Raw genomic sequence first — 11,313 nt, 5'->3', positions numbered from 1 at the left:
AAAACGTACAGTAAATGTTCTGTATGTATGTACAAGCGTGTACAAACACCCACCGACACATATACAAAGAAGCATCTCCACATGTGCACTCGCACACATAGACTGGTGTATTCATAAACATTCCCTTTGTTTCTTTATTTGTATCAATTCAGCCTTCATCTGTGCCTCCCTTGAGGGAGATGTGTTTCGCTATCCGCGGTTGTCATGGTGAAGAAATGACCGAGAAATCAGGCTTAACAATATTCTGTATTTTTAGGGCTTCCACATCAAAGAGTGTTTGTAAAGACCAGTCTCTTTGTGAGGACGGTGTTAATATTACACTTTGTGAGCAGAAATCATGTAAACAATTAATGCTTGTATACCTGTGATTGTGTGTCCTTGTTTTGTTTATCTGAATGTTGGATGTGGAGAAGTGTGTGTTGGCTGGGGGCGGGGGGGGGCTCGCACACCTGATGGGAGCTCTTTGGTGGGTTTGCTCGGGGCGAGAGGGGGTGTTTGATATGTGTGACTCACGAAGCCTTCACTTGTTTTCCTGTTTCATAGCGTGGTGCTCCTCCCCTGCATTTACCCAGCATATTGTGACGGACTCTGACTCATACTTGTGATTGCTAAACTGAAGGAACACCGCTAATTCACAAGGCCGCCTTCAAGATCTGCAGCGTACTTAACAGTCAGCTTTTAACATGTCGCCTTCATTTTCCACTGACAACTATGAAGAGGGCAAAAAAAAAAAAAAATCAATCTGGTGGACTGTTTGCCTCGAGCTCCCGGTCACAGGTCAGAGTTCATACTGTTGAACTTTAACCCGCAAATCCACAGTGTCCAGCTGATAGAAGCTTTGCTTTTTTTCTACAAGTTATCATTTGTGGTTTGGGCTTTTTCTCGTCTTCTTATTTTAGATCAACCTGTGTTAAAAACTACAAAAAGCAGCACAAACGTCAAACGTTACTGCACCACAACATAAGATAAGATAAGATAAAAATACTTTATTGATCCCAAACTGGGAAATTCAACTGTTATAGCAGCCGTGTACAGGTAATAAACACAATAGTACAATGGTCACAAGTACAAAAAATAAGGAGATTTGCCCTACATAAATCTGCAGTAAAAAAGCTAAATAAAGCTAAGTATGAGTAACAGTCAGCGGTAACAATAAGTTAAGTTTGTGAAACCAGAGTACAAATGTACAAAGTAGTACAATGAATTCTCCAGAAAGTGCATAGTAGCAAGTCAGTGCACCAAAACAGTCGAGTAGTATGGATGTGCAAATATAAGAAGAATAAGAGTGCAGGATGAATAAGTATATAAACAACAATGAAACAATAAAAACTATACCACTGTAATATGACTGTGCAATATGAGAGGAATAAGAGTGCAGAATGAAATATTCTTATAAACAGCTATGGAACTATAAGAACTGTAAAAACTATAGAACAGTAATATGAATGTGCAAAATAAGATGAATAGGAGTGCAAGATAAAAAATTGTTATAAATAACTATGAAAACTATTAAGACTGTAAAACTGTAGGACAGTAATATGAATGTGCAAGAATAAAAATGAATAAGAGTGCAGGATGAAATACAGTTGTAAACAAGGTTAAGGTGCATAATCATCATAACAGCAATAACACAGGTTATCTCTGGCACAGGGGTGATGAGTTATACAGTCCTATAGCATGTGGCAGGAATGATTTCCTGTAGCGGTTCCTATGACAGCGAAGCTGTCTGAGCCTTTTGGAGAAGGCGCTCCGCTGTCCGTCCAGTACAGGATGGAGAGGGTGGTCAGGGTTATCCATGATGGATAACAGTTTGTTCAGAGTCCTCCTCTCCATCACTGCTTCAAAAGAGTCCTGTTTGCAGCCAATGACAGAGCCAGCCTTCCTGATCAGTTTGTTCAGTCTGTTGGTGTCATTGGCTGAGATGCTGCCCCCCCAGCAGACCACAGAGGAGAACAGAGTACTGGCCACAAAAGACTGGTAAAAGATTTCCAGCATCTTGCTGCACACGTTGAACGACCTCAGCTTCCTCAGGAAGTAGAGTCTGCTGCAGGCCTTCTTGTACACAGCTGTGCTGTTGGTCTTCCAGTTCAGTCCGTTGTCGATAGTCACTCCCAGGTACTTGTACTCCTCCACAGCAGCTACGTCTCTGCCCTGGATGCTGAGGGGCTGAGGAGCTGATCCCTTCCTTCTGAAGTCTATCACCATCTCCTTGGTCTTGTCCACATTCAGCAGCAGGTGATTCACTCCCGCCCACTCTACAAATCCGTCCACCAGCCGCCTGTACTCCCCCTCCTGTCCGTCCCTTATACACCCGACAACAGCAGAGTCATCAGAGAATTTCTGAAGATGGCACGACTCTGAGTTGTACTGAAAGTCACTGGTGTATAAGGTGAACAGGAAAGGAGAGAGCACAGTGCCCTGAGGGGCTCCCACACCACTCACCACCACATCAGACAGGACACTGCCCAGCCGGACAAACTGTGGCCTGTCTGACAAGTAGTCAGTGATCCAGGAGACAGAGGACTCACTGACACCCATCAGCCGCAGCTTCTCACCCAGCAACAGAGGCTGGATGGTGTTGAAGGCACTGGAGAAATCAAAGAAAGTGATTCTCACAGTGCCTCCACCTCCATCCAGGTGTGAGTGAGCACGCTGCAGCAGATAGATGACAGCATCGTCCACCCCAAGGCGTGGCTGATAGGCGAACTGCAAGGGGTCAAGAGAAGACTTCACCTGCGGCCTCAGGTGGGCCAACACCAGCCTCTCCAGCACCTTCATCACATGTGATGTGAGCGCAACTGGACGGTAATCACTGAGGCCGGATGGAGAAGACTTCTTGGGGACAGGAACCAGGCAGGAGGTCTTCCAGAGGTGTGGCACCCTCTCCAGACTGAGGCTCAGGTTGAAGAGGTGCTGGAAGACTGCAGACAGCGGGCTGGCACAGGTCCTCAGGATCCTGGGGCTGATGCCGTCCGGACCAGGGGCTTTGTGCAGGTTGACCTTCTCCAGCTGTCTCCTCACCTGCCAGGTTTCCAGCGTTAAGGAGGGGGGTGGGGTCAGGGCAGGGGGAGGGGTGATGGTTTCAGTCCAGTCCGGTGAGCTCACTGAAGAGGGGGGAGGGAGGGGCGGTGAGGGGGCAGGGGGGGGAGGGAGGGGCGGTGAGGGGGTGGGAGCAGGAGGGGGGAGGTGTGGGGGTGGTGGGGGAAGGGTGGAGGAGACCTGGGCCGTTTGAGAGCTGAATCTGTTGAAAAAGGTGTTCAGCTCATCAGCTCTCTCCCTGCTGCCTTCAGTCAGCCTGCTCCTCCCTCCACATCCTGTGATCTTCTTCATTCCAGACCACACCTCCCTCATGTTGTTCTGCTGGAGCTTGGCCTCCAGCTTCCTCCTGTAGGTGTCCTTGTTCTCCCTCAACTTGTCCCTGAGTTGGTGCTGCACCCTCCTCATCTCCTCTCTGTCTCCAGACCTGAAGGCCCTCTTCTTCTGGTTCAGCAGGGCCTTCAGGTCACTGGTTACCCACGGCTTGTTGTTAGGGTAACACCGGACAGTCCTGGATTGCACAACAGTGTCCTCACAGAACTTAATGTAGTCTGTGATGCAGTCTGTCATGCTGTTGATGTCCTCTCCATGAGGCAGGCAGAGCGCGTCCCAGTCTGTACTCTCAAAGCAGTCCTTCAGGGCCTCCTCAGCCTCCTGTGTCCACCTCCTCACACTCCTTTTGGACACAGGCGTCCTCCTGACCATAGAGACATACTTAGGAGACAGCAAGACCAGGTTGTGGTCAGACCTGCCAAGGGGGGGGAGGGCAGTGGCACTGTATGCTTCCTGTGCATTAGCATACAATAAGTCCAGAGTCTTGTTTTCACGGGTGGGGCAGTCTACATACTGTGTAAAGTCCGTGTCATGTGTGAGGGATGGAAAAATGGTGCAGAGTCACTTTCACCACACCACTGACATCAGCGCTTGTGCTCACAAACTTGCAGCTAAACAGCGGTGATCGTACAGATCATCCAGATGTTGGCATGTTGTTTTGCTGAACCTGCGATGTGGGTGACAGCAGCTTATTCACACCCTGACAACTTCCTTATATTCCCCTGCCCTCCCTTCAGCACTCCATCACACTCCTCTTCCCACTCGCAGTTAGAAACTGCATATTCTTGAACTGCGTATTCTTGAACTGCGTACTCTTGAAGAGCTGCCATTAACAGAAAAAGGGGGACAGGCTTCAAACTAAGGAACCCATCTGACTCTGACCTATTTTAGCGTGGAGATGGAAGGGCAGATCAATAGCAAAAAAGTGCTGCAGCTTGTCAAGATGAAAGGTCACGTTAAGACGGGTCAAGTTGGGAGCTGTCGCATGGAGACGCGAGGCTGCCTGTTATGAGCATGTGAAGACCGAGGAGCGTCTTCTTCTATTCTCAACCTTCTAAGGATGTCATCATCTCCCTGCGAGGCAGCCTTCACATCCCTGCTTTTGAAAGTATGCTTCCTACCTGTCAGATTATCCAGCCATTACCACACTTTGCCTCATTACACGCCGACATAAAACTGACTCAATTATTCCAGGTATCAGGATATTTTTGAACAAGCTTCAGTTCCTTCCACATGCAGTGGATAAGTGGAACAAGTCAAACAGGAAATTAGTTCTTCCTTGATTTCTGTGAGGCGGTATGAAAAGCGCTCATCAGTGATAAGAAGAACGCTTATCTGCTCTTCATGACTGATCTATTATGAATGAAAAGACAATGGACATTAATTACGTGCGTGTACTTCAAACTGAATTACCTTTAATTTAAGATACTGTACTGCAGAGAGAAACATTGCAAGTTTTTTTTCTACCACAGTTACACACTACGACAAGTTACAATGACTTATTTAATAAGGCTCTGCATATTAAATGCTCAGAATATATGATGAATTCCAAAGCAAGCCCTCTGTGTTCACTGCACTCTGGCCAGATAAAAGTGAATATTTCCTGAGTTGGGGCTGTCATCAGTGGGGCTCGAACTACAATACACAGCTGCCACTAAATCTAACTTTATTTGGAGCAAAAACACTTTATCATCATCCCAATGGCCAAACAGACCCTTGGTGGATGTTTACAGACAATATCTTGCAGTAAAAACTCAGTTTACAAGAATAAACTGGCTCCTGGAGAGATTATGGGGAATCTGAGTGATGCTTGTCAAATCAAAATGATGATATAAGGGGAGCACCACAACTTGTTGAGTATTACTGTTCATGTGTCGCATTAACACTGAGTCTCCAGAGCCTGATTTAGTTCAGAACGAGCACAGAGGAAAAACATCTGCGAGCCAAAGCTTGTCTCATTTAATACAGATCTTAAGACCTCACAACAGACACACCAAGTCAAGAAAATTTATCTCAAGCTGCACATGATCTTCCTCTGAAAGGGCACAGTATTCAGCAGGTACTCACCCTCTGAGCACCATCACATTCCCAGCGGCTCGGCAGGATGAGATTCTGCCCTTTTCTCAGATGACTATCCTGTATTATCTGATATCTGTGTGCATGACAATAGAAATGTCACTGTATATTTCTCTTTCCACTGTGTGCCATGCCCCCCCCCACGGCTACACTCCTTCCCCTTCCCCGCCTTTAAAGAGAGCACCAATCGAAGGCCCGTCCTCTTTTCCTCTCCCTCCATTATAATTTTACCTCCCAAAAATTTCCCAGCTGTTTCTGTCATTCTTCATTTCTCACTCATGCGTGTGAAATTTTCTTCCACTATTCCCCCTGCCTTCCAACATACACGTTTTTGTTTTTTTTTTCTTTTCGCTTTGCTGAATATTTCATATCTGCATCCCTGAATTTCAACATCAGCTGCTGAACTGACACACTGGGCCCAGTCGTAATTACTGTGACGCCAAGAGGCAGCAAGGGTTTACAACAGCAGTGACATCGAGACGACTGAGAACCCGGCGCAGATAGATGGAAGGCATTTTGGAAGCACTTTGGGAGTGAGTCCAGGGAACAGCAACAGCCGACAGCGTGTGAAGGACCCACCACCACCACCACCACGAGCTCAGAGCAGCTCTTGAAAATATGATCACTCTCCCTCCCTCCTTGTCCATCCTTTTTCTTCACAAACAGGGATTGACAGATTTACAGCGTTTGCCATACTTGACAACCTGTATTAATATTTTATTAATGTGAAGTTTCTGTGATGATGAACATGTATCTAAATATAGAGCTGTGTCTCTTATGAAAGAGTGTTACAACTGTACTTATACAACAGAGAGGTTGAGGTATGAGTTTGTGCAATTTTTGTCTCTTTACAGCAGAATTCATTTTTAAATCTTTATATATTTATATGTAGACATTTTCTGGGTTTGACAACAACTTGATCATCAGTACCTCCGTCAAACAGGATCATTCAGGTTCATAACATTGTGGGATTTGTAAGAGATAAATTAATGACATTAAGAGTCTGCAGCCACATGAAAATGTTAATATGGTGATTTTTTCGTGGGTATAAAGTTCACCATGTTCACATCTTGGTTTAGCGTGTTGCCATGATCGATCTGTGCTTTTTGTTTTTCTTTACTGAAAAGAATAAACATTTTGAAAGGGGATTCTTCCATCAGCCTTTCAATACCCCAGGCGCTGTCATTTAAAGGTATAGCTCAGTTTGTGCTGGAGGTACACTGCCCTCTTCCTGTTTGTTGCTGTAAATCAATCAAGTACTTAATCACAAAATGCAGTAGTGTAGCTGCCAGTCTTCCCCCTCAGACGATCGCCTCTGATCACAGGTTTTTAAAGTTAAAGCAGTAAATATTTATTCATGCTATAATGTTAAATTTTGCACCTTTACAAGTAAAACCTTCACAGGACATGTAACCACCACAAAGCTCTAACAAGTGTCACTATCTGTCTTCCTGTGTTGTTCTTTCTCTTGCTCGTTCTCCGGAGGTCTACTCGTGTCCCTGGATGCTGTTAAAACTGTGTTGCCTGAAAAAGCAGTTTTGTGTTTTACGCACGGAGGATTTAGAGCAGAAGGACGATGAGGCACAGGGGTCCACTGACACATGCTGTCCATTAAGAGGTCTGCCATCAACACACGCTACACTGCACCTGGCCAGCATGACTGGAGCCCTGGAGGAGGAGGAAGCCTCGAGGAGGGAAGGAGGCAGGAGGGGATTGAAAAAGAATGAAAGAAGGGAGGGGGTGCAAAGGGGGAGAAGGGGAGAAGGAAGGAGGATAGAGGGGGTAAAGAGATGAGATAGGGAGGAGAAAATAAAGGGAGCTGGTGAAGAGGAGGGAATGCGAGGACAGAAGAGAGCGGAGGGTAATTGTGCAGTAGGTAAAAGAAGAGAGGAGGGGGGTGCTGGGGAACAGGTGCAGAGCTCGGGGTGGCAGCCGAAAAACTTCACCACCTCCTCCTCTGTTCCATTTTCTTTTTCCTCATGTCCTCTTTTCCTCACTTTTATTTCTACACAGGGTTCTGCTTCTCCACATCTCACAGAGTTTCACAGTGTTGACAGCATCAAAGGTGATGACTGCAATTCAGCTTGTAGAAATGTTAAACATGAAAATAAGATGATATGCTCTCTTTGCTCGGTCAGTGCAGGTGGCTGTGTTTCTGTCCGTGTAAGTTTAACTGTATGCGTGTGTGACTGTGTATAATGGCCAAGTGTCTTTGGGGGCTCAGCCCATATCTCTGTATCTCCTGTACTGACTGTACTGGTACAGTGGTTATGGAAAGTTGTGTAAAGTTGACCCACCTTGTTCTCTGCTGATCTGAACTGTGTGTACGTGATCCTACACTTTTGCTGATTTGTGCCAGTTAAGGCTTTTTAAAGCAGCTATAATCAGTACTTGACACTAACAATATAACAGACGATAATGTGGAAGGTTTCACTAGTAGTGATGAACCTACAAAGAATTATAACTTGAATCTTCGGCTCCTTTTGACTCTAAAAAGCTTTGAAGCTAATCATTGTTTAGCAGTCCAGTCTGTCTAGGTCTAATGTTCTGTACTGTTCTGGTCTTTTTCTGGTCTTTTCTGGCTATAGGAGACATCTGCTTTCAGCAAAGAAGCGATGAAAATCCATCCAATAATGAGTAGCTGGTGCGCATAGTGGAGCATTTAGCAGCTAAAGGGCCAGATATTTTCCTCAGGGGTTGGTGGAGAACAAAAACAGAGCTAAAAGACAGGAGGTGGCCAAACCAAGATGAATGTTAATGTTGCTCTGTAACTACTGCATATATCAGAGGACCTGGTATACATACATCCATACAGTATGTGTAGTGTAGTCATGTACACGTTTATGCTTTTATGTGTCTGTGTGGGGCAAACACACTGTTCTGCAGTGAACACGACCCTCAACAATGAAGTTATTCAGTGATAAAGCAGGGAGACACTACATGCAATGACTAACTGCACAGTGGAAAAGCATAATAAATTATTGAACCACTGGTTTATCTGGTTTCCTCTGCTACATAATCCAGAAAAACATGTTTGATCTTTCTTTCGATTTTAACTCTGGATGCTGAAAAGGTGTCTGACAGAGTAGACTGGCCTTTTCTCTTCACATCCTTCAAATATTTTGGCTTTTGCCTCTACTTCATCAACTGGATTAAGATTCTGTATAACGCATCCTCAGCATCTGTAATCATCAATGGACAAATATCATTCAACCTAAACAGAGTTACGAGGCACGGATGCCCATTATCACCATGACTTTTTGCACTTTTCATAGAACCACTCGCCTCAGACATAAGACAGAATGAGAATTTCAGGCATTAAAACCAATTCACACCAACATAAAATCGATTTACAGGCCAATCACTTTTTTAATCTAAAAAAAAAACAAAACCCTAAACCTCTCTTCCATCAGTCCACAATCTGATCTCATTACATGTTACTGGAAGAAAAAGGCACAGGACCAAAATAGCTATACTCCAAAAACACAAACAATATGGTGGGCTCAATACACTAGATTTTTACCACTACTTCCTCCCCAACCTGCTTCAGTATATCACACTCTGAACAAACAACTCGAATTCTGCGTTTGATATTGAACAGACCATCTATAAAGATCTTCCCATTCAGCACCTTGCTCCTGTCTGCCATAACACTGTGTTTAAAATCAATAAGGAAACAGCCTGGTGGCAGCTCCTTTTCAGTGGCAGCTCTCTCATGACCTTTGACCCTCCTCAAACAAACATACAACTTACCTCACCACTGTCACTGACAGGACACACAGGTGAAAGAGACCACAAGATGGAAAAGTAATATCCGTAACTTCCACAGCTTCACTCTTCACTTTGCAACAACACTTTCTCCATGTTATTTAAGTAAAAAATTGAACTACACATCACCACTCACAAAATGTACCACATGGGTTTCATAGACAGCAACACCTGCACACGCTGTCCCACTTCCATAGACAGTCACTTCCATGCATTCTGGCTTTGCACACCAGCCTTTTGGTGGGAGGTCATAGGAAAGTAAACTTTCATCTTAATAGCAGTAACTGTGGCCAAGAAACCTCATATTACTTAACTGGAAAGACAACAAAATTATCAACAAATCACTGGTTCAGTGTGTTAACAAACCACGAAAACCGTGAAAAGCTCACATCAGCCCCAAAGGACCATCTGATCCCAGTCCATAACACCTGGTGTCCTTTCCTGCAGTACATCCACGGCTGATTCCTCTCCACACCGCCTCACTCAGATCTTCCCAACCCCAATATGACCACTCAAAATAACAAAATAACCTATGTTTACGCAACCCTGCCCAATCATGAGTGGTCCCCCAACTCAAGCTCTACGCACCCTTTATTTTTTATGCGTTAAAGTCTATGTGTTTCTGTTGTTATTTTGTTAATACTTTTGTTTTGTAAATTGACCTGTGGTAAAGAATAATGAAAAAAAAAAAAGTTTTATAGTGAGTTGGAGTCTGTTTCCTCAACTAGGTTTAAAGCCAAAAACCTCCTACCTACTAACATTGCCAGCTCAACCACCTTCCCCACCCACACACCACACTCCCACTCCCATATTCCCATTCCTTTGTGTCTCTTCTTTACCCTCCATTAAACAAAAGAAATGTCCTGACACAGTTGTACAAACAGGAAGATTTCTGTCATCCTAATGCAGGTTATTTTGTGTGAACTGGAAACTGAGAGATGGCCAGTGCTAATTACAGCTTCACAGCAGGAGCTGGAATAGCTCAGTGGTCTGCACTGATCTCTAATCTGTCATTCTAAATACAAGAGAGGCTCCCTGTTGAGACCCCACCTTCAGCTGACAGTCCTCTTGTTGGGTTTAATGCCACATCCTGTGGCTTCTGGCTTTTGGCCTGTGTTCTGGCTCTGTTTGTTTTGATTATTACTTGGCAGGATACCTTAAAAATTGTTAAAGCTGCTCTAATCATTATTTTCAATTAATACTGAATGAAATTTCTATGCATAATGTAGAAGGCGTCACTTGAAATGACAAAGCTACAGACAGTTATCACCTGATTCTGCTCAGCTCTGCAGAGTGTTCTAGTGTCTTTCAGCTCATTGTTTTGATTTCATGGCTCACAGTTAAACTGTTTTGGTTCACACAGCTGTTTACAATTAAAAAAAAAAAAAAGAAAAAGATAAAGTTAGTGGCTAGCTGATGGACATAGTGGAGCATTCAGGTTAGAAACCAGATACAGATTCTTATGTAGGATTTAGAAAAACTGATGGACACAGAATTTTAATGTTCTTTTTTTCCATTTTAAACTACCACACTTAATTTAATGAACCAAATCTGACACATGTATCCTATGATTATATCCCATAATCTACATCTGGATGATAAATCCAGATGTTTAAAACTAATGTAGTCATTTGACAATTACGGAAGCAGTAGAGTACGAGTAATTGACTTCAAGCTCCATTCTGACAGCTACTGATTCCACAGCCTCGATCGAACGGTTCACACTATCTTCTCATTGATTTTGTCTGAACGTGATCTGCCCAGTATGGCTCCCCAGAAGGCCACCGGTGTATCAGAGTTTGATTCATGCTGATGCAATCCAATTTTCTTGTAACGTGATTTCTTATCTTAGTGTAATTAACCTTGTTATATCACTTCAGAGTGATAATTTTATCTATAAAAAGATATTTGATTGCTTATGTACAGTGGCGTAAAAGGAATACAAACATATTGCCATTGTTTCAGAAATGCATCTGATGTCTGCTGTTTCATTATCCAGTTATTCTCGACAACTATTTTAAAATGCACCATCGCTCTCCCTATTGATATCTTGCTGAAATGATGACAAACAGTGACATTAAAACAATAATGTTTGGAGCT

Source organism: Toxotes jaculatrix, chromosome 18 (genome assembly GCF_017976425.1).
Source record: "Toxotes jaculatrix isolate fToxJac2 chromosome 18, fToxJac2.pri, whole genome shotgun sequence".
Taxonomy (NCBI): Eukaryota; Metazoa; Chordata; class Actinopteri; family Toxotidae; genus Toxotes; species Toxotes jaculatrix.
Note: the sequence above shows the minus strand (reverse complement) of the source record.